We start from the raw sequence: 25199 nt of genomic DNA on the forward strand, positions 1-25199 counted from the left end.
TGACACAATCAATTCGGAACATCTTTCGCTGCCAGGTTTGCCGCCGACTCCTCCGACACAGGAAAAACAAACGGTAATTACAAACAGCAAGCAATCAACGACAACATTGCACTGCAACTGTCAATCGCTGTCAAACACATCTCACCGCTTTCGCTTTTCGACCGGACCGGACACACAATTACCGCATCGAATCGATTGGCATGTATCTTTCGCTGTTATCAGCACCGAACGGAACGGATCCTTCTATTTCTGAACCGAAGAACAGGATCGGTGCGTTGTGCTCTTATCACCTGAGTGCTTTCGGAAAAACTGACGCAATACATTAGACATGAGAACTGTAAAGCACAATACAAAACAATCTTTCTAATGGTTTTTACTTATCAATTAATAAACCTAGCAAGGCAATGGAATGTTTGACCGTCTGTAGCACAAAACAGTACTTTCCGGGGTGCTTATCACAAGCATGCGTACGCAAACATACATACACAAACACAAACGACCACCACCAATTAGGACAGTTACCGAAATTCTGGGCTCACGACGGAACGAACCACAATCTAGGGCACACATACACACACACACGTTCGTAAGCGCACAGTCAGCGATGACCTTTCGCTCCCCGTCCACGCTGGTAGTCGGTGCTGCTGCGCTATGTTGTTTTGCTCGATCGTTTGATTATGTCAGCGCCAACTATGCAGCAGCAGGTACAAGTACAACCGACCGAAAGCAACTTGTCAAAAAACAGCTGACTTTGCTTGGCCTCCTTTTCTTTTTGGGTACGAGAAAAATTGGAAAGACACGTGCAAAGCGGTGGAATTCTTTTTCTCTCTTTCTCCCTCCTCTCTATAGTCTCTGTCTTTCATGCCGTCATTGGCACAAGGCACGTGTTCGGCTAGCTGAGTGCCACACAACACCCACAGACTGGTTACGCCAATCAGTGGTATGTACGGTGAGGAGGACACGTCGTCAATAGCAGCAGTACCAGTAGCAGCACCAGAAGCGAACGATGGGCGATTCCAAAGGAGGTTTGCGTGGGAGTTGGAGCTTCCACACAACCGTAGGCGGAATACAGGATACACTGCGATGAGTTCTTCGCTAGCACACACTGCAGGTGGGCAGAGCCGCGAAGGAGAGTGAGTTCCTGTTGGCGTTTTTCGGGCTTGCTGCGATGTGTGTATAATGTTTAAACGAATGCCGCAATCAATGAATTATACAGATGGTTTCGATTTTGGATACGACAAAACACCTAGCAAGAAAAAAGCTGGATCGCCAATAACTGTTCCGACCAAAAGCGCCAAACAATGAACATGCTTTTAATCGGAACCGAGTTCTTCGGAGTAACCTATAGCACTGGCTTATCGCCCACCAACTGGCGATGACGATGTCACCGCACACTTGTTCGAACCATTATCGATTTCTAATTGCACACTGCCGTCTGCCTACTGGGTCGCGAGATTGGAAAACTGCTTACGTCGACAGTTCGTGACAACGAAACACTGGAATTGTCCCGGGGAGAGTGGTCGTGTTCCTTTCGAACTACCTTTTCCCAGTAGATCTACACACTGCGGTACCGTCACTGACAGGAGTTGCGCTTTAACACCAAAGTTTAGGAGGCGATGAAATGTTGCAGAGTTTTCGGTGCCTGTTAGACTGCTGAATTGGAACGATTGCCTGGGATTGAGACCAAGCCCGACGAACGACCGACCGACCAACCAAACCGAACCGAACCGTTGTCGCAAAATTGATGTTTTATGGTGAGGTGAAATTGATAAACACTGATATATATGGTACACTGCTGTGGTGAGTCAGGTTTCAAGACATGTGAGGCGAACGGTACTGTCAGTCAATTCATGCCTCAGGTCTAACTCTTGTGTACTGGACACGATTCCCGACTGTATGCGACACGGGCGACGAACAACCCTAGCTGTTGGTTTGGTACACACTCCGTGGGTGACACTGCGCTACAATTTCGACCCATCAGCTCGGTGCTCACACTCGCGCAGGAGAGCACCACTCGCTCGCACGATCTCCCGCGGGTTCCCGTAAACACACCGAATCAGCTGGAGGGACACCGAGCGCGAGTCACACCACACCGCATTTACACCGCAAATCTCTTTTTTCATCGCAGAGAGCGCAAAAAGACGGAGAGTGCGGGAGAATTCCCTTGTAATGGTATGCAGCCAAAGTTTGCTCAGGTGGAGGAACTCACGGCACAGTTGTCATAACCTGGTAAAGTTTTTTTTCCGATTACTGTTTTTTTTTTCTTCTCCGTATTGTTACACAATATCTACCGCTAACCAGTTCTCCACCTTTGCCCGGGATCTAGAAATTTTCCAGCATCGATATAGGCACCAAAAACCTAGAGAATTCTCCCTCTCGCTCTCGTGATCTCTTTAACGACGTGACTTGACTTGCTTTTGCCTCGCGAGCGTCGTGAAGGCATCGAAGTAAACACGCACGGTTCGCGAAACCCCTTCTCCTCCTGGATTCCACCCGCACTCAGCCATTTTTTTGCTTCTTGACCAGCACGGGCAAATCCAGGCGCTGTATTTGCATATTCATTCCATCCAGCAGCGTTAATAACAATAAATATTAAAACTTTTTTCGTGTCTCCGCCGTTTGGTTTATCTTTCGACACGAAGAAGACCTGTGGTCAGTCGAACTCAAGGACAAACCGGACTACAAAAACCGCTGAAACCAGTTTTTTCGATTGGCGTATGAATTCCGAACGAACTGTTCGAATCTTCTAAACGAACAAATTAGTCCGTTCGACCAACCTTATTCGATTATAATTAGGTGCGATGACTTTCCTTCGAAGCTTTCTTTTCTATTACTTTGTCCCCTTTGGGTTGTCCCTAATTAGGCCAATCGGTCGAAAACGACACTGAAAAGGGACGCTTAACAAAAGTCAAAGACAACGACAAACGAATGTTACCTAATCGAACTTGGCAACCGAACCGTTTAGCGTAACGCAACAACAACGTACAAGGATTCAACTTGGCAAGCGAACGGGTAAAGATCCTGGTCTACTAGCAGATAGGATAAGTTTGTGTGGTGCACTCAGAGTGCAGTTACATCACTTCTGTCGCAAGAATCGGTAAACGATACCTGAAGTGTACTGCCGCATTACGATAAAAATAGGGAAAAATGCAACTGAAAAGGCTTCCCCCTTCTCTGACCACCTGCTGCTACGCCTTTCTTTCAGGACGTCATTATGTAAAAACAAATTTCGGGTACTTTTCCAAAAGGACGTAAGTATCAACGTGAAAATTAAAAAAACTAAAACAATCTTGCTGTCAGCCACCAACAACTGTCGCTTTTCATTTGAAGTTGAAAACTACTGATGCAAGACAGGGTGCTGATATTAGTGAGCGAGGGGCCGCCATCATCATGTTGTAGGTAGGTATGACGGGAGGAAGACCTCCCAACCTTTTGCGGACGGTCGGTGATTGCTGAAATCTGAAGTCAACAAACAAAACCAAAAACGAAAAACAAAAAAGACAACTGCACACTTCAGCACAAACCAATCCTCACCAGAGCGAACGAACGAGAATGACACGGCGCAATGGATGCAGGCAGGCAGCATTGATTGTGTGGCCAACGGCCATACACAACAGCGTGACATTGAAGTAGCGATGATGCCTCGCGCTGTTTCATCCGTGTGTGTGAGTGAGTGATGCGGAATTCGTGCACACTGTGCCGCCCGATATTGTAGCACAATACTTCATGTTTGACGACCACCTCTCAAGGTGAGTATGCCGCCGTCGCCGTCGCCGCCGTTGACGTTGCAGTCTTGTTTTTTTTTTTAATTTTGAGAGGGGGACACCATAATATGGTACACACTGTCCCGCGGAATAGATGGTGGAAAATATATAGGTAAAAAAACAAAAGATCGACAGCAGAAAAACAGGTTCACTAAACATGGCGATGGAGGAAGCATTCAGTTTGGGTCGGATTTTTCTATAGGTAGCAACCGTTCGCTGGGTTGAGCGTCAGTTTTCGGGTTGGATTTGGAGTTCCTGAATGGTGCGATTGAAGCTTGAACTAAGAACATCGAAGGTTCGCAGGCTTTCAAGCTTCGTGTAAATGTTTCTCACTTCTCAACTATTTCGAAAGGTATTTATGTATCAGTTGGTCAGAAATCTTTCTACGAATCGAACGACATAGTGGAAACAATTCATTTTTAATTATTAACTATTGATAAATGCAGAAACGTCGTGTCACAATTACAAGCCAGTACATTTTTGCTTCCCAAAACCAAATATACCTTTTGCTTCTGCGACTTCACACACTTCCATTTCTGAAAACAGTAACCGAGTTCTCCCATCCCAACAGGTCACGAACTGTATTCTTTCTTGTCAGCCTAAATAAGTTTGATGTAAAATGTGTTCGTAAAATGTGTAGTCACTTCTTTCATAGTTAGGATTGATATTCTATTAAAAACCATTCAAAATTGATGTCTCGTGCGAAAACGTGGGTGACGTAAAGTAACAGACGCAGTTAATAAATATTGACACATGAACGCTTTTATCCAATGTTGCGAGTCGAGCGAGAAGTCAACGACGCCTACTCACAAGCGAGAGAGCATTCAACGCTTACACCGCTTACGCAGGCGTAAACGAAACAACCGCCATTACCGTGTGCAGACATTCTGCTACCTACACACTCGCGCACGCACATCCTCACATCGTCTTCCTGCATAACTAATTCGCGAGTCAAATAACTCGTGAGCAATCAGCTGCCCGTAAGGCTGGTAGCGCACTAATAGACAAATTTTGCATTACTTTTCCTGTTCTTCTTTATTTTCGCCCTCGATTCTACTCACGGGCGGAATTGCGAGCCCTTGCGTGTAATCGGTTTCAGCAGCTGCTCGGGTTACAACGAAGAGCGAGAGTGACGAACGTAGCTGTTAGCTAAACACACACTCGCAAAAGCTCGCTGCAGTGCATGAATACACAAGAGCGAGAGTCCGTAAGGGATGCTTATGCCGGCGTGTTCGTTAGAATGAGTACGCGTGTGTGAGCGAATTAGACCACACGAGTGTGGGCTTCGCAACACTACTTTTATCCCAGAATTCATTATAAACGTTTCATTTACTTAGCCACAGCAGTTGTTAATTGTTAACAACTCTTTGCAAATCTCCGATAGTAAGTATAATTGTCACAGAATAACCTTGCAAGATGCAGTGAGATGATCGTTGATCGTACCGCCCACAAACTGGTTTGTTAGTTAAATGGCTGCTATTATTCAAAATGCTGTGTTTTGATTCCCGAAATTTTCAATTTTGCAACCAGTTTGCTTTATTATTTCAAAAAATTATTCTTTCAAAATTGTGAGTTCTGTCAAATAAACAACTATGCATAAAGCTATGATAAATAAAGCACCCTTTATGGAACCTTTTTAATCCAACATTATTCGAAAACTACTGTGCACTTGTGTGCTAGTTATTGGTGGATAATTGATGGCAGAAATATTACACCGAAAATCAACTTATAAATATTAAACAGTAATCGAAGAACTATGAACTAACTCTAAACGCACGACTATTAAAAGTATTCTTTGACCATAAAATAAACGATAGTAGAATTACTAGAAAGATACCAAAAATGGTTATGGATCTTTTATTTCAAAGATGTCCTGACTGTGTCCAAAGGTTTGAATGGAGTAAACTGTTCAAAAATGAAGACCTGTCATAATGGCAAATAAATAATAAAAGTTACCAAAATCAGTACTGAACTTTCTAAAAATTCTCTGAATTGTTACATAAAAAACGAAAAAAATATGAGCCTATTTTGCAACAGACATTTAAAATATGCCATTGATGAAGCAATACTAGCAGAGCTTTTACCGATCTTTTTTCTACACCAGTCAACCCCACGATTCATTCAATTTCATAGCATCTGTTTTGTGCTGAAGTTCAGTTATACTTCTGATTGTACAGTAGAACGGATGCGTTCTGATCTTTTAAATATTTTCGTTTCGATCAGTTCTCGATTCTTTAACCGTTTGGAGCAGCGAATGACTGCAAAACAGTCAACTGGCTGGCAGTCACCACACTAACGAAAAGCAACCGCGCTATCGTATGATACTACAATGCTACAAAAAAACACTTCATGCGCACGGACTAGATGTCGGTCGGACACCGTCCGACACAAACGAACGTTTTGCTTGCGTCGGACCGACGCCGGGCGACAAACTTTTCCTGTGGGTAGCCGATGTGGATGTAAAAAGAGAATCGAAAAAATACGTCACCTTATGCTCTCCGTCAGTTGGCAATTTAAACTCTTCAACAGGAATGCAAAGTGGGAGAACGACTGTTGGATTCTCTTAACCCTCCGTTACTTGCGCTGTTGTATTTTGTTCAACGCCTGTGAACTGTTCACTTTATCTCGGTATATCTCGGGATTCCAACAATAAAGACAGTTACTGTTTTCAGCAGACCAAGATCTTTCAAACGGTAGAAAAAGCTTCATAAGTTTTTCACCAAGCGGCATACTAATGCGAGTGAATTTTGTTAAGTTTGTGCATGTCTATAAATCGAAGTTGGTGGGATTAACGAAAGGTTAAGAGGCCACATGGATTGTAGGCTGCAGTGTCGCAGGCGACAGATTGAATTTAAGAAATAAAATGATTGTTTTTAAAGCGCAAGTTGAATGCAGAAAGCGTACGCATTCGCGCAGTCACAATCAATTTGCTCCGAGAGGTCTACTGACTGAGCATTAAGTTCAGTCAAATCTAGTCAAAATGGACGTCCCGACTGTGAAAACTTTTCACTGAACAGCATGCGCAAATCTCCTGAATCAGTCCCAAGCAGCAATTTAAGTTTTATTACGTTCCTCTAGTGGTTTCATGACCAATCTAATAAACTACAATGCCATAAGCTAAGGTAGATTCATTACATTCGGCTGGAAACAGCAATAACCGATTAAGATTACTGCTACCTGACGGCAATCGTCATAATTTAATGAAGTTTTTTGCTTTGTTCGACAAAGCTATAAAACATAAAGCTTGCTGCGTGAAAAGCTAAATCACCTAAACAGCGTTAACTTGAAAATATATAGCAGAAAAACTGAAGATTTACTGTCAGATCGCCCTGATTGATTCAATTTTTAGCGACAATAGTAAAATATCCGAACGGATAAATAATAAATTTTCAGCAGTTTCCGTAGTTGGGCAGCATAGGCGCATTAAGTTTTAGTGTAGTGGCTAAAATTAACGCGACATTAAAATGTTGCAATTTTTAAAAACCATTTGTTTAAACAAAATGAATGTATTTGCTCAGCCAATCTTAGTTCTTATTTTCCTCTCGGCAACTCACAGTTTCTTTTGATCAATTGTTGTTTGATGACCAAAAAAAATACTAAAAATGGAAACATGGCATGTTGATGATGTTATACGACAGACTATGCAGCCAGCTGTTAGAATACAGGACAATTACAGGGCCAGTTGCTACGATCCTATTAATTCCAAAAGCCTCTCCCAGCCGAGACTCGAACAAACGACGACTGGCTTATTAGGTCAGCATCATATCTCGAGGCCAACTGGGAGTTGAACGCTAATATTCTTCATGATATCTGTTTGGTCAAGGTGTTACTATATTAATAACACCATAAAACTAACAGGTATATTGCAGTTTAACTAGCTTAAGTTTGAGCGACCGGATCAACTTTGATTGGTGCACCATATTGTATTGCTACGCCCTTATTTATAGTAAGATTATAAGTGATGTATCACAGCCAACCAGTTTTATCGTGGCAATATAAGCAACCAGAAATCCACCTCCAGAGGCCGGTTTAAGCCGGCATTTTTTTACATTACAAACAGTATTTGCGGCGGATCAGAATGGATTCCTCCTTGGTCGATCCACTACAACCTATTTGCTGTGTCTAACTGCGCACATCGTTGACAACATGTTTGCAATGACGTTAACCGACGTCATATACACCGACCTGTCAGTCGCCTTTGATAAGCTAAGCCACCTTGACAAGCGCTAAACTCGAAAGACTTGGGATAAGCGAAACTCTCTTGCGTTGGTTCCGTTCTTATCGTTGGTTGCTGTTGGTTGCCATCGGCGAATGCAGGTCCAATACATTCTGTGCCACCGCAGGTATTCCGCAAGGCAGTCATCTCGGACCGCTTATATCCCTGCTCTATTTCAACGACGTGAACCTCATGTTCGAAGGGCCATGATTATCATATGCCGATGATCTAAAAATATTCTGCCGTATCCGCTCAACTGAAGACTGCCTCCAACACTAGCTCGACACCTTCGCCAATTCGTTTACCTTAAATAGAATGGTTGAAGTGTTCTGTAATATGCTTCTCAGGAAAAAGGTGTTGTGTTTTTCAACTACACGCTTCTGTCGAGTACAATAGAGCAGGTCAATCATTGCAAAACCCAAGGTAAGGTAATACTCGAAGTGAAGTTAACATTCAGAAAGCATATTTTGTATCGTAGCCAGCTATTCCTCCAGGACACTGGGCATCATCTTTAGGATTGCCAAAATATTCACGGACGTCTATTGCTTAAAAGCCCTGTACAGTTCTCGGGTCCGATCGACTCTGGAGTCTCATTTTGCCTCCAACACTCCAACACTAGCTCGACACCTTCGCCAATTCGTTTACTTTAAATAGAATGGTTGTCAATCCTTCTAATCGTTCTGTAATATGCTTCTCAGGAAAAAAGGTGTTGTTTTTTCAACTACACGCTTCTGTCGAGTACAATAAAGCGGGTCAATCATTGCAAAATCATCTTTAGGATTGCCAAAATATTCACGGACTCACGGACTCAGCAGCTCTGAACGAATCGAATCGTCGAACTCAGTTTGACTGAGACGCTATAGTTAAAAGAGAAAACACGAAACAAAAAGAGCAATTCAAGCCTGCTTCCGAGCTGAAACGCTCTTCTGGTGTTGCATAGATTTTGCTCTTTTGATAACTGCACCTCTACCAAACGGAATTCGAGAAACTGCTGTATAGTGCATTTGTAGGACTAGTAATTATCTACAATATTGCTGAAGAAAGTAAAGTTTTATCTATAGTACTTAAGCGCTATGGGGCTGCAATGTCGCTGCAATGACGCAAAAATACAAAAGGCATAGCAATGCTCACTTCAGCCATATTATAGACAATAACTAATTCTACAAACGCCCCATACATTCCTTTTTCAAATTCTGTTTGGCTGAGGTGCAGTAATCGAAAGAGCAAAACCGAAACGAAAAGAGCTTGCTAAGCTTGATTCGTGGTAGCAATTGCACTGTAATCACTCGCTTAGCTCTATTTGGTTGGAAATGTGATGTCCAACAGACATACATATTTTGTTCGATCTTTCCAAATATGAACTGTGTGTGAACCTCTGAAGGCCTCGGTTTTTACGCATAATATTTTCAAAAACCAGGAAAACCAGGAAAATCTACAAATGCGAGCGTCACGAGAAGTTGTTAGGGTTTGAACGCTAATAACTCAGCGATTTCATGATCGATTTTCAATATTTTTGCACCAATCAATAGGAAAATGTTGAACGAATTGACACTAGTAAAAATAACTATCGATTTTTTAATACGAGTTTTATTGGAAAGTTGCTAAATGTCGCCTCATTTTTGAAATTTCCGATATATTTATTAAGAAAGCGTAGACACAGGTATTCAAATGTCAACACAGCTTGCAAGTTTGTTAGGATTTTTCATTCGTTCAAGAGTCACGGTAATCATGAACGCAAAAAGGGAACTTGTGATAAGTTTGTTTTTGAAAAATTTTCAACTGTGCGATATTTTAAAGAATTTTAATTCGCCAATTCGTTTACTTTAAATAGAATGGTTGTCAATCCTTCTAATCGTTCTGTAATATGCTTCTCAGGAAAAAAGGTGTTGTTTTTTCAACTACACGCTTCTGTCGAGTACAATAAAGCGGGTCAATCATTGCAAAATCATCTTTAGGATTGCCAAAATATTCACGGACTCACGGACTCAGCAGCTCTGAACGAATCGAATCGTCGAACTCAGTTTGACTGAGACGCTATAGTTAAAAGAGAAAACACGAAACAAAAAGAGCAATTCAAGCCTGCTTCCGAGCTGAAACGCTCTTCTGGTGTTGCATAGATTTTGCTCTTTTGATAACTGCACCTCTACCAAACGGAATTCGAGAAACTGCTGTATAGTGCATTTGTAGGACTAGTAATTATCTACAATATTGCTGAAGAAAGTAAAGTTTTATCTATAGTACTTAAGCGCTATGGGGCTGCAATGTCGCTGCAATGACGCAAAAATACAAAAGGCATAGCAATGCTCACTTCAGCCATATTATAGACAATAACTAATTCTACAAACGCCCCATACATTCCTTTTTCAAATTCTGTTTGGCTGAGGTGCAGTAATCGAAAGAGCAAAACCGAAACGAAAAGAGCTTGCTAAGCTTGATTCGTGGTAGCAATTGCACTGTAATCACTCGCTTAGCTCTATTTGGTTGGAAATGTGATGTCCAACAGACATACATATTTTGTTCGATCTTTCCAAATATGAACTGTGTGTGAACCTCTGAAGGCCTCGGTTTTTACGCATAATATTTTCAAAAACCAGGAAAACCAGGAAAATCTACAAATGCGAGCGTCACGAGAAGTTGTTAGGGTTTGAACGCTAATAACTCAGCGATTTCATGATCGATTTTCAATATTTTTGCACCAATCAATAGGAAAATGTTGAACGAATTGACACTAGTAAAAATAACTATCGATTTTTTAATACGAGTTTTATTGGAAAGTTGCTAAATGTCGCCTCATTTTTGAAATTTCCGATATATTTATTAAGAAAGCGTAGACACAGGTATTCAAATGTCAACACAGCTTGCAAGTTTGTTAGGATTTTTCATTCGTTCAAGAGTCACGGTAATCATGAACGCAAAAAGGGAACTTGTGATAAGTTTGTTTTTGAAAAATTTTCAACTGTGCGATATTTTAAAGAATTTTAAGCCACTCGAAATAAACCAAAAATTTTTCTTTCGTACCATCAAGTGATACAAGGAAACCGGTTCTTGGAAAATACTCTCCAAACCTAGCCGTAAACGCATTGTAAGGGCACCGGAAGCCATCAAACGAGTAAGAGAGCGAATTCCAGGTCAGTCTGGACGTGAGATCGCCACAGAAATGGAAATTTCGCAATCAAGCATGAAGAGTATTTTGAAAGATGGTCTTTGATTGATTTCAGACAAAAAAACAACGGCTGCACGGTTTGACTGAAAAGCAGAAAGTTGCAAGAGTTACTCAAGCTGCCTCATACTCAAGGTTATTGTGAAATTCTGTTCCTGCTACAGGATCACCACAACCAACAAAATAATCGGATATATGCAGCACACAGCTTTCCGATATTCCTCGGGGCAAACTGACGACTGTTCAAAGGTTCCAGAATGTTTCGAGGGTGATGGTATGGGGATGTTTCTCCAAAAATTTGGAGTTTCCATTGCTGCTGCATTGGATCTGGCGTTAAAATCAGTGCTATATATTACATCGATAATGTCTTGAAGAACCATTTGGTTCTCATCGTCAAAAAACACTACAATAATACACATACATACTGCTTCCAACAAGATTCTGCACCGTCTCACCAGGCGAAAGCTACAAAGGGCTTGGGGTGAGACCATTTTCCAGATTTTATTTCGTCGAAAGAGTATAGCCTGCCTTTTCGACCGATTTGAATCCTCTCGACTTGCATGCACAGAGTTACATGCTAGGCAAACTAGCGGGCACCAAAGGATTGACTGTGGATACTGTGGACTGTGGAATTCCAAACTGAAAACTGACATTTTGCGATCGATGGTTTTGATGTGTTTTTAATCGCAATCTGAGTATAATAACCTTGAAGAAGTTCAGAACTATTAAGAGCAACATTCAACTTTTATTTTAAAATTAGACAACGGTAAATCTGGCTACTAAATAAAAATTGTGACTAATCAATTTCAAAAGCGGTCCCTTTTTTCAATGGGTTTTAAATGGGTATTACATTGTCCCACCCAATCATCCAATACGGAAAAATAGTAAACTATTAACAAGCTCGATCGCACGCTCGGTTAACGAAAGTTTTCCATTGCCATTAGCCGACATCGTTATTCGTTGGAGGATTGCGCCCCGAAAGCGAACCGGCCCGTAAGCTTTTTGTGTCTGAAATTTAACGTAGGAAGTCTTAACTTCCACAAGAATGCACTGTGTTCGGTTATTTTACGATAGCCAGATAACAATTCCTATCCATTTGAGCAATTGTTGTCGTTATCATAGTTTCCTGCTTTGTCCTGTCATTTCGCTTTTTCGGCGTTTTGTGCTTGTGGTATGTGTGGGTAAAAATTCCCGCATAGAACCGTACAATTGCAGCGGATAGCTTAGATAAATTTGCCAACATTGGCGATCCGAGTCTGTTTTACAAAACCCTCTACCAAAACTAGTTGTCGAGTTAGCAAATCGACATTTACTTTGTCTATTTATTCTTTGGATTACGAAAATCCACATCCCGGATGACTGATAACGTGTCTGCCAACGCTCAGTCAAACGATGAAAATGGGTGACATTTGCATATGTATTATGAAACCAATTATGACAACCTTGATTATGGAACGTGAACTGATGAAAGCTAATCGTTTTTTTTTTGTTTAATTCGTGCCGGTGCGGTCATTAAAAATAACTAAACGCCATTTTAAAGCATTAAAATTCAATGAGCTGTTGTCGGATGGCAAAAGACCGTCACACATACATTGCTTGTCCCCATCAGCGGATCAGCTTAGTTTAGAGCACGCTACGCGTTTCTAATCAGCAATCAACTGAACTGGCTACCGCAGTCGTGCTGAAACATCGCAAAACAACATGCCACCACCGTTCGCTTCGTGAATGCTATCGCTCACAATAGGGAACTGTCGTTAGGTCTTCTAGTCCCCAAGTGACCACTCTCCCGCCCTACCACAGAACCTGTGATAATGTTCCAATCCGCTTCATTAATAAACCATTTACGAACTAGTCTGCTTGGGTTACTTTGTTTTTCTGTGATACTATTTTGCTCCGCACTTCGTTGTAGCGATAAAGTTAAAGGTCCACGACAAATTATCGTACCACCACCAACAAAACAACCGCTAGTCCACTTCAAACGAGAAACGACAACGGCTCGGGAAATAGAGTAAACAAAAAGGAACCCTCGTCCCATGGATGGTATTAATGAAACTATATAAATTGCTTCCTGCGTCGCAGATGACCCAGCAACAGACAACCCTAGACCGCGCGCACGATAGCGCACAGCCCTAGCGAACATGCACGCTTGTCCGCCCTCAAATAAAGCACCATTTTGCGTCCAATTGTTTTCAATTGATTCTATTAACTAATAAGACGGCGCACAAAATCACAGCCAACGTCAACGGATGGATACTAACACATCGACACTGGCCACGGCGGAACGGGGGACCACGCAGCATATGATTAGGTAACACGAAACACGACGCGAACGAACATCGTCACTCGCTACTGTGCAGTGACTGACACAATCTCCAGCTCGAACTCCCCAAATGCTGGTGGAGACCTTTATCGGTGTTGAAAGTTTCGAAATAAATACCAAAACGGTGCGGTGGACCCATCGGCCGTCACGGTCACGACGCGACACCGAGCTCCGGTGGTTTCGCTTTCAACTTGGGCTGGACAATGGTAGTGATAATTTATTGACCCTGCTGCCACTGATAGTAGCAGTGCTGAAGCAGACTGCACGCACCAATCGGCATCTCACTCAGGAATCAGTAAATACCTACCTACTTCACTGTTAGATTGTAAACTTTTATCATCAAAGTGTGGAGAAATTTATTACCCTTCTATTTCTTGATAATTCATCTATGTAGTTGTTATTCAGCGGTAGGCTTCTCGTGAATTAAAATCCATTGCCACAGTCCAAAATAGGCTAGCAGCACTGCATCCGGTGCGTTCAAGCGAACCTAATTGATGCCAATTTGTGACTCGCTGTCGAAGCTATGTGTCCGTGTTCGGTAAATTTCACCGCACGGAGATTCTCACAATGTCGTCGATACGTCGAAGATTCAGTCTACGATCGATCTCTAGTGAAAATTGAGGTTGGCCTATCAAATAACTTTAAAAAACCGCATGAACCAACCCCATATTCCAGAGTTATGAATGATAAATTAACGCCGACATTATGATATCATTTGAAGTATCGATATTGTTCCCTAGTGTTCCGGCGAACGAAGCCGTTAAGCGCTACTTGAAACTGACCCAACTTGGTATGGAAGAAAATTATTTGGAATTGCAAGGCAACTTTTATAAACAAATGCAGGGAGTCCCAATAGGGAATCCTCTGTCATCTATATGTAACCTGTGCATGGTAAACATAGAAAATGAATTAAAGGAAATAAACGTCTGGCCTTTTTTCACCATATGATTTATCATATGGAAACTCTCCCACTCAGTGAAGAAGCAACAGAGACTTGATTAAAAAAATATTTTCGAAATCTCTAAGTAGGAAGCCATCTCAGCTATATCGAAATAAAAAAGGAAAATATTTACTCTGGAATTTCTCTACGACACTAACCCCTGTAACAGAAGATCTGAAAAGGATGGCTGTCGAGAATGATTGTGCTTTAACACACCAGCTTCGTGGGAAATTTAAAATTTATGGGATGGATATTGTTTACAATACAGTAAAAATTACCGGCTTCAAACAGGATTAGGGCCCACAAAAGATCTAACCTTTGGACCGGAATTTGAAACCAGAAATTAGGGTAAAAATTAGACTTGAAATCGAACTTGATATTATAAACATTAATATGGACTTGAATTTGGATTAATTTGGACTAGAAGGTTTACTTCAAACCAAACATGGAGACAAGAAATAAGACACGAAGTTTGACTTGAAATTAGGAGTGACCTATTTTTTATTTTCTCACACGTTTTACACCTCATTTCTGTTACGAGTTTTCTCCTTCCGGTATCATTTTCTTTGTTTTTTCCCACTTTCGTTTCGTTTTCGCACTGCTTCGTTCGATTACTTTTTTTCTATCCCGTGTTTCCTATTTCCGTTCCGTTTGTCTTCGTTTCCTGTTCCATTTCTTTCTTATTTTCAGTCCCATTATTCACTCGTATTTTGTCATATTCTTTTTCGCATTTCGACTTTTCTAACCCATTGTTCCCTGTTGGTTTCTCTTATTTCCCTCTTCTGTTCTGTTTCCGTTGTTCTGCTGTTTCTTTTCTTTTCACCCTTTTCCTTTGTCCCTGTTTTCGTCCGCTTTTCGACTAGTTTTTCCTCTTTTTCTGTCTCGTTTTATCTCCTTTTCGGTCCAGTTTGTCTTTATTCTCTTTTTCGTTTCCTTCTGTTTCTTCATCGTTTTTCCCTCTTTTCTCTAGTTTTTCTCTTCCTTTTTACCTTTTTTCTTCTTTCCCATTTTCCTCGTTAACTCTGTCAGTTTTCCTTTTTTCTATTCGTTGTCTGGTCCATTTTTTGTCCTTTGCTTGTGTCATTTGGCAATTTGAGATTCATTTGTTCCGATTGTTAATTCGGTTTTCTTGTTTTTCTTCGTTTTCAGGCCTGTTTTTCTTCTGTACCTATCTCGTTTTTTTTGTCATCTTCTGTCCCATTTCGACTTTTTTTTTGCTTTTAACTCCTTTGCTTTCCCGTTTTCGTTTATTTCGTTTATTTCGTCTTCCTCCTACAATGTCACATTACTTTTCTTTCCTATTTTATTCGAATTCCGTTTTTATCTATTTCGTTTTTCCACTTTTTCTATTTTCATTTCTCAATGTTTCTATCACCGTATTTTCTCCTTTTATTTTGCTCCTTTTCCGTTTTATCTTTTTGTTTCATTTTTTCTTCTCTTTGTTCCATTTTTTTCTCTTTCTCTGTCCAGGTTATTCTCATTTTCTTTCTCGTTGCTCGTTTTATTTATGCTTTTTCCTTCTTTTGTCTCATTTTTTTAATTTTCACTTTCGTTCTTCAACTTTTGCGTAAAATTACTCCGTTTTCTGCCTTGATCTTCCTCCTTTTCTCTCTCATTTTTTTCTTTTTTTACTTTCCATGTCCCGTTTTCACTCCCATTGTGTTTAGTTTTTCCTATTTTCAGACCAGATTTTTTTCCACTGACTTTTAACGGAATCAACAACGTTTTCTGCCTTGAGATTTCTCTTTTTCTCTCCCATTTTTTATTTTTCCTTCCATTCTGTCAAGTTTTTCTTATTTTCAAATCACTTTTTTTTCGCTGATTTTTTAGAGAATCAGCATTGGGGGCTGATAAAAGGCGAGGTGGTCCCTATCAAGGTCAATATTCGTTTGTTCTCTTTTGGTTGATCTTTTTTCCCTCCTTTTTTCTGTTCCGTATTTCCATTCTTGTCTGGTTTCTTCCGTTTTTCCACTATTGGAAAAAAAATCTTTTATTTAATTTCAGGTATTGGTATTCTTCAATAAAAACTTCAATCAACTTCAGCCTTTTTTCGGTGTTCTACTGTTTCTTTTCTTTTCATTTTCCATCGCGTCTTTTCGCCCTTTTGCTTTGTTCCAAATTTTTTCTTTGTTCTGCTTTCCAATGTTTTTAGACCCGTTTTCGCTTCCGGTTTTAGGACCGTTTTCCCTCTTTTCCTGTCTCGTTTTTTCTCCTTTTCTGTCTAGTTTGTTTTTATTATTTCCTTTCTCGGTTCTTCCTTCGGTTTCCCTTCTTTTCTTAGTTTTTCTCTTCCGTTATACCCTTTCTCTCCTTTTATATCCCGTTTGACGGTCTCTATCGATTTTCCTTTTTTTCGGCTCGCTGTTCCGTTTCTCCATTTCTCTTCTTCTTCAGTTTCTCTTCGTTGCCTGTTCCATTTTTCGTTCTTTTTTTATGTCCTGAAGCTGCTCTGTTCCGTTTTCTCTTGGGTTTCTTCCGTTTTTCTTCCTTTTCAGACCCATTTTTCCTATGTTCTTATCTCGTTTTTTGGTCATTTACTGTCCCGTTTCGATTTTTTGGTACCGGTTTCAGTGTATTTTTGCTTTTAACTCATTTTCTATTTCATTTTTTCTTCTTTTTTTTCGTTCCGTTTTTTCTGCTTTTCACTTGCGTTCATTTTTTGAGTAAAATGTCTCCGTTTTTTTTTGCTTTTTTCCCTCTTTTCCTCCCCGTTTTCATCCTTTCCTCTTTTTTTAATGTCTTCGGTTTTCGTTTTCGGTGTCAAATTTTTTACTTTTTCTGCTTATTTCTATCGGCTTCAAAATAAACTTGAAACTTACTTATCACAAAAACGCAAAGTGAAAAGAAAGAGCGTAACAGCATAAAAAGAGAAAAACCAGATAAAATGAGGAAAAACGAGACAAGAAAAGGTAATACGGAACAGAAAAAAGAGAGAAAAGGAAAGCCTTAAGGGGAAAAAAGTAAAGAGTAAACGAGGAAAACGAAAAAAAGAGGTCAAACGGAATATAAAAGGAGAAAGATGATACAAAAATGGGATAGAGCAGAAAAACAGGTAACAGGTAAAACGGAAGAGAAAGACGGAAAACGGGAAACAAAAAAAGGAAAACCGAAGAGGGAGAAAATCAATAGAATAAACGTTTTTTTGATTTTCCTTTGTTCCGTCTTTCAAATTTTTTTTCGTTTTCAGGCCCAGTTGCCAGTTGGGTATGAAATGGGGAAGGCAAATGAGGAGCGTCCAATATAGCTCTAGCTATCCCAAGCCCCTACCTAGCGCCTCCACGTGGCCATACCCGGTAATGCTCTATTGAGTAGCCAAGCTAGGAGGTGCGATACTGTGTGGTTCCCGGCTGCCTGATCTCATAATCGAGGTTTTGGGCAGACGGTGGAGCCACACGATCTAGTAAGCATAATATAAGTTATTTTAATTATTTTTGTCGTTTTAGCCTATGAAGCATTTACTGCTTTATAGTGAAAACTTTGGCCAATACGAGTGTTAATACTGCACATGGATATTGGATACCAGAAGAAAAATTAAATTAATTATTAGAAGCATTTATGGAAACTAAAAGGACGCAACTCTATTCCATGCGAAGGATTGTTCTGTTTTTACCCATATATACAATATTTCATAAATAAACTACAATCGGGAAGAGGGAGGGACCATCAGAGCACTTGTTTGAAGCGGTGGGCCTAGGGAGAGTGAAACAGTCAACTTTCTAGGGTTAATCTTGGCCTGATTAACAACACATCGTGGATAATGAGCGGGCTCTTCTCCCCACCTGCTGGAGTCATTCTGCATTAAGACGGTTTATTCAACGATTGACTCAGGTGACTTAGCCCTTGGAAGGAGATTCTCTAAATCCCTGGTACGTGTAAGTGATGTTGCTTATCGACCAATTCCCTTTTGGCCCTTCATACAAGAGTTGGGAAGCATGACCAATCGTTGAATATGTTCAACTCTTTTTGACATGATAGGCTCATTGCTATGAACGGATGTTCTGCTAAGGTAGGTGGTAGTACCATATATTCATATTCATTTCAGGCCCAGTTGCCAGTTTGTCTTCTTTTTCTTTCTTGTTTCCTTCGAATTCTTTACGTTTTTCCTTCTTCTTATCTAGTTGTTCTCTTCAGTTTCACCTTTTTTCTCCTTTTATATCCCGTTTGAGCTATTTTCCCATATCGATTTTCCTTTTTTGCTGTTCGCTGTTCTCTGTTCCTTTTCTCATCGTTGCCTGTTACGTTATCCGCCTTTTCCCCGAGTGTCCTCCGTTCCGTTTTTATCTGACTTCTTCGCTTTCAGGCCTATTTTTCTCTGTTCCTGTCTTGTTTTTAGTCGTATCGACTTTTCGATCTCGGTTTTTGTCTATCCCGTTTTTCGTTATCGTCTATTCCGTTCTTCTTCTTATGTCACGTTAAGCTTTTCTTTTCCGTTTTATCCTTTATGTCTTCGGTTTTTTACTTTTTCTCTATTTTTTCTTTGTTTCTCTCGTTTTTCCTCCTTTTCTATCGCGGTTTTTTCTCTTTTTTTATCCCGTTTTTCTCCTTTTTTGTCCAGCTTATCCTCATTTTCTATCTCGTTCTTCGTATTATTCATGCTTTTACCTTCTTTTCTCTCATTTTTCTATTTTTCACTTTTGCGTAAAGTGTCTCCGTTTTTTGGCCTCGTTTTCTCTCTTTTTCTCTCTCATTATTTCCTCTTTTTACTTTTCATGTCCCATTTTCCTTTCTATTCTGTCAAGTTTTTCTTATTTTCATACCAAATTTTAATTTTTTCCGCTGATTTTTAAGGGAATCAACACCAGGGGCTGACAAATCCAAGTAACAATTCCTAATTTTATTACCTTCCTCTAGTGGTTTTCATGACCAATTTCATAAAACTGCTTATAAAACACTAAGCTCCACCAAAACTTTCTGATGATCGCTATAAAATTGTCTTCCAACCGTGTGGCTCACTCTTCAGAAGGTTTTGAAACCTCTTTAAGAATCAGGTTATAAGCTCATGTAGCTCAAGTAAGTTAGCTCAAGATTACTGAAAAGAAGGCAGATTTACTAGTGGCTTGGAAGACAACAGGAGAAGGCAGCTGACGAAGGGTAGAAATTCATTCAAATGAATAAAAAGGGTTTCAAGGGGTGACAATAACAGATGTACAAATGGCTGAGAGACAAAGGGGCCCCGAGTAAGATCGGGTAATCAGCTAGTAGAGAAATATAACTTTGAGTTGGTAACATTTGTTAATACATATGATTTGGTTTTAATCACCGTGCACTTATGTGAATGCATTCAAAGAAGGTTTGAACAGAGCAAAAGGGAACGACACGGACGGACTTAGCGTCGTAGATGAAACTACAATGGACGACAAAAGTTTTGTTTTTAGTTAGCGATAAGATTATTCCCTTTATCTGATGATGGCTGAATAAAAGACTGTAGGCCGATACGTAATCAAATGAGTTTTGATATTTCACCGATCGTGATCAATTTGAATACATTCACATTTGTTAATACGTGCGCCATTTTTGCAGCTATTACTTGTTTTGGGGTTTTCCACCTCAAGGGAAAGATTGGCAACAAAACATTTGATCAAATCTGCCAGCAGCACCTAACTTCCGCTCGTTTCTGTGAAAAACATCGCGTGCAGCAATAAATCCTCCGTCAAATTGGATTATACAGAGGCTATATTTAAATGCATCACGCTAAGTTTTTGCTAGATTGCACAAGACTGATAATGATAATTCGAAACTATGGCGTCGCTAAACATTAAAATTACCATTTGTGCACTGTCCTACAAAAAAAAAACAAAAAAGAAACAGTTCTGTATGAAACAGCAGAAAGCCCTAAAAGCAAGCTGGCGTCTTCCCTCTTTTGTTAATTTTTTCTGCTTGCTCATCCAGACGTTTCGCCTCAGTAGAATAAAATAGAAAGGACGCACGCAAATGAAATCGAAATTCTCCATTCATGTGTTCGATTAAAGGGCGGGGGGGAATCGCCTATTTCGGAGTGACCTAGCACAGATCGATAAGTGTGGAAGTTAGTTTTCGCGCCCACATTCATTCGTCAATTACAGCCGAATCAACCGAACCAGCCACGCCACCCACAAAACATTGCACCACAACTATATGTAAGTATACATATTAGCATGTTCTCGGAGTAATCATAGGCTGAAGGTCACATTCCACTTTGGTCGTAAAAGTTCCAATTTTTTCCACCCTGCTTTAAGAGAGGTTTTTCCCGGCTATCGAAATTTTTTTTTTTCGTCTGACGGCTCAGGTGCGCGACCACTGTTTTATGACTGTTTGTTGCTGAACGCAGGAATAGTGCGCGGTGTTCAGGGGAATATTACGATACATGTATCGTATATGTATCGTATATTCTACGTGATGGGTGTTCATTCAAACCATATAGCACCCGGTAACGGTATAGTCATCCACCAACTCTCAAAGTCTGAGAAGGAAGCACATGTAATAAAAATGTGTTTATTTTCATTTTTGTGGTTGTCGGAAAGACAAAAAAACATGGAAGCTGAAAACGATTCATGGTTTTTTTTATTACCGTGTCGGTTGTTCATGAAGCAGTGCGCTAATGCTTCGGGATTTTTGACGGCTCCATTATATTGAATTCGATACGGAGCACGGATAGAGAATTGTGATAGCTGAAATTGGGAAAAGAAAGTGACAGCTAAAGACGGAAGTGCGGCATGATTTCCGTACTTCCACTAAATATCGGTCACGAAAATGATGTTCGCACTCATCACAACATGGTTAAACTTATGACAATATTAAATTAAAATAATACAACGAATGCCAGCATGTGAAGGTGCATCAGGCGGCCATTACCAGGCAGCAATAGCATTATCATCACCCAAATATGCATCGCGGACCATTTCCGAGTCGGTCGAATGGCCCTGAAATTCGCAATACCCATGCAGACATGGCCAATTAAATATTTAAATTCGTCATTCCGTCGTTCGTTTTATTATCGTACTTTTCTTTCCGTCACATGAAGAATGGCAAGTCCGAATATGCTGTGTTTTTATTTTTATTATTTTGGCAGCCTGATTTATTTGTTCTACCAGTTGTTTGAGTGTGTTTGTTTGCGCGCAATGCAGTTGCAAGGTCAATCGATAAAACAAAACCCAACTGCTGAGAGAGAGAGAGCGCGACCTGGGCCTGGGGTGGATCCGGGTGGGTTGAAGGAAAGAGGAAAAAATCAGCTGACAAACAATCAACCAAATGAATGGCTTTGGCAAACGCTAATGACGACGAAGTCGGCGTTGGCTGCGGCGGCGAAGAAGCTGAAGATGACAATTACCGAGCAGAGAGCATTATTTTCCGTTCAACTAACGGGACGATTGGATTTTTCTCACACTGTTTATAACAAACGGTAAACACGTGCGAACATTGAAAATTAGAGAATAATTTCGGTTACGCGAACTAACAGCAATCAAGATTAAACAACAGTCATCAACACGTAATCAAAAATTATATAAATATTCTCTGAAATATTTTCAGTGCATGTTGCTGTCAAGTTTTAATTTAATTTTGCCGAAACCACGTGTTCGGCAAGGCAAAAATAACATTTGTAGAATTTCCGGTCATTGCGACGACTACCTACCTTCCTACGGCAAATCCCTGCCGGTGCAAATGAAAATCTACAATGCTGAAAGCCAGCCAGCACACAAAGGGAAATACCGAAATATTTGGTGTTTTATTATGATGACAATCAGCGGAGCAAACTTGTGTCGCGGATTGTATTGTACGCTGTTGCCAACCGAAATATGACCAACAACATGCCTCAATTCATTTTATTAAGGATTTGGTTGTTTAAATTTTCATTTCAGGAGGACATTTATTATCGTTCGGCTGCCAAGAAGTTCAATCAAATTTCACCAAATGAAATATTTTCTAATGCATATGCGAAATTTCATCTATATTTTCATCTCTAATTGTGAAATCACTATTCCAAAAATTTCAATTTCTAATCAGTTATCAGGCTTTACAGCGAGATAAAGAAGCTATTGTTCGCCTTTGTTGCCAGATATGAAACGGATATATTGCCTTTAAAAATAATAAAGAATAATCTGTCATGTTAGCTAAGTGGTAAACGACAAAATGTAAGCAACTGATAAAAACGAACAATATTTTCAGATTTTCATATAATCAGATTATCGCAAAGCCTTCCTGATGGTAGTAAAAGATATGTTTCATTGAATTGTTTGAGGTTGAACCTAAAGCCGTTATCTATTTGACTTTAAAAAAGCTTTGGAAAATCTTGGGATACTTTAAATCGTTACAACATTTAATTTTGACTCGGGGGATATGTCACTGCAAAAGCTATTGTCAATTTCAAAATGCAATCATACTGGTTATGGATAACTAGCTGATTGCCCGATCTTGCTCGGGAACCTTTTGCCTCTCAGCTACCTTTCATCAGTCATTTTAATAAAAATTCTCATAATGCAAGAAACAAAACCCTTTTTCTTCATCAGAATGTGTCTACTCCTTTTGTACGCTCCCCTCCCGTTGTTCCCGCTATGTTTTTGAACCTCCCCCCTTGTTAATGGCCATCATATTCCCCCTTTTCAAAAATTCCCTCTTGCCGTCCAGCCACAAGCAGGGTTGCCACATGCACAGATTATTCTGTGTTTAACAGATATTTGAAAGAAATCGCCTGTACAAAATCTGTATGCATAGAATACAGATTTTCGCCAAATTACATAGATTAAACAGATTTTTGAGCTTTTCATGAGAGTGAAAGAGATGGAAATAGTCAGCAAAATGACTCTCTATCTCTTTCACTCTCATTGTTTTGCATTGGACAGATTTTTGCACAGATATTTTTCCTCGCCGTACAGATTGTCAGATTTTTCCAACAAAAAAGACAGAATTATATGTGGCATCCCTGGCCACAAGTACAACTGCTATCGTTCCAAATGCAAGAGAAACGCACCTTTGAATCATCGACACAGCTTGTAAGAGACCACCTCCCCCTTTTTTGGGTCTCCTCCCTTGATAGTGCGACGCCCCCCTCCCCTCCTTTGTGTTTTTTTGCCTCTCATTGCAGATTCCCTTATGTCAAGAAACAGGAAATAATCTTACCTCAACCAGTATTTCGCAAATCTATACCTATAAAAATGGGTTTCTGTCTGTCTGCCCGCATGTTCCTTATAGAATCGAAAACTACTGAACCGATCGACGTGAAAATTTGTAGAGGTGGGACTCCCATACAAATGAAACACAAATTTCTGCACAATTCGAGAACTAATCAAGCAAATGGAACCAAATTTGGCATGTGGCGGATTTTTTTATGATGGCTTGAGACCCCTCACCCCTGTGGTACGGGAATAAGGACTCTCATACAAACAAAACAGAAATTTTTGCATAACTGAAAAACTAATCAAACTTTTAGACTCTTTCATAAAACATAACAGACAATAACCAGACCACCGAAAACTATCTGCAGCCCCCCGCAGAAATCACCTCTGTCTAGGTTTATTTGTTTTTCTAGGTCTCTAGGACCTCTATTACTTTCCTTCAGTTGGGTCCGAACCAGCGACAACGAGCAAGGAGAGGATCACCTCGAGGATCGAAATGGCACTTTCCACAAAGGTTTTCCATGACATGGTACATTCCGCGAAAGGTTCTTCACGAAATGGTATTCGACGAAGTGTTATACAATCACGGCGAATATTTAAGTGCTATCCGCTTTATTTTATCTGGCTAAGTAACGGGGGGATTGTTTTCTACTTTACTGTGAGGAAAAATTGAAAATTTGTAAATTAAACTACCCATGCTTTCATCGTGACGTAATTGCCAAAATGAGTTATCTAAGGTTGAGCTCCTCAGAAACTTGCTAACCTTGAGATTGTGACAGATTCGCGATTTATGCACAATACATTTTAATTTGAGACAATACGAAGTTTGTCGGGTCGGCAAGTAGAGAATAAAAAGCAAGTGGAGGTTATCTACACGGACTGGAAAGCAGCTTTTGACCGGATTGATCTTACAATATTGTTGCGTAAACTTTTCAGACTCGATGCATCTTAACAGCGTGAAGCTTGGTTACTGTATCTCTTCACAATTCACGATTCACCAGGTGTTCCGCAAAGTAGTAACGTGAGACCATTGCTTTTTTCACTGTTTTTGACGACGTCACTTTGCTATTGAAGATCGGTTGCCGATTTGTCTATGCTGATGGTTTGAAACTCGTTTTCTCTGTTGGAAAAATGGAGGATTGTCGCGCAAGCGTTACTCGATATTTTTGTAGATTGGTGTAAACGAAACTGGCTGACTGGCTATGCTCGCCTCTCGCAGAACCAGTGAGTGGTTTGACACAGAGTGCCAACGGGTGACTGGGTGACGAGTGAACACGAGAGACACGATACGAGAAGCTTCGATCAACGGAATCAGGAACCGGACCGTGTCGGACTCCTGTTCTGTAGAACGACAAGGAGGGGAGCCTGATTACCGAAAGATCGGAGGTGGTCAGGCATTGGAAACATTTCGATGTACTGTTGAATGGTGAACAAGATGGAGCGGTTAACAGAAATAGGATAACGATTGAGGATGATGGACAAGCAGTGGATCCACAAACTTAAGACGAGATCGAAAAACAGCTGAAATCTGAAAAACGGCGAATGCAGCTGGAAAAGTTGGCATCCCTGCCGAACTCTTGAAAGTCGGGAGTGGACGGTTGTTGACAGGATGGTTTCATATGCCCTATTTACTCGAATGCAGCATTACTCTCTTCAATTCTGCATATAAAATTTTCTTCTGCATCCTGTTTCATAGACTGAGGCCGTTGC

The 25199-nt window shown here is 40.4% G+C and overlaps 1 protein-coding gene across 6 annotated transcripts in view; it reads right to left on the bottom strand.

Moving 5' to 3' along the window:
- LOC128736805 (RNA-binding protein Pasilla) overlaps positions 1-25199 on the bottom strand; it is a 159697-nt gene that overhangs the window by 98573 nt on the left and 35925 nt on the right. Inside the window, exon 1 of one of the 6 annotated variants that reach the window (XM_053831348.1) lies at positions 1777-1922. The exons of 1 other annotated variant lie outside the window; for it this stretch is intronic. The gene's annotated coding sequence lies outside the window, so the exon portion shown is untranslated. Of the gene's footprint in view, positions 1-1471; positions 1923-25199 lie in introns of those variants that run through there. 4 more of the 6 variants (XM_053831329.1, XM_053831314.1, XM_053831307.1 and 1 more) reach the window with 4 other exon arrangements.

Source organism: Sabethes cyaneus, chromosome 1 (assembly GCF_943734655.1).
Source record: "Sabethes cyaneus chromosome 1, idSabCyanKW18_F2, whole genome shotgun sequence".
Taxonomy (NCBI): Eukaryota; Metazoa; Arthropoda; class Insecta; order Diptera; family Culicidae; genus Sabethes; species Sabethes cyaneus.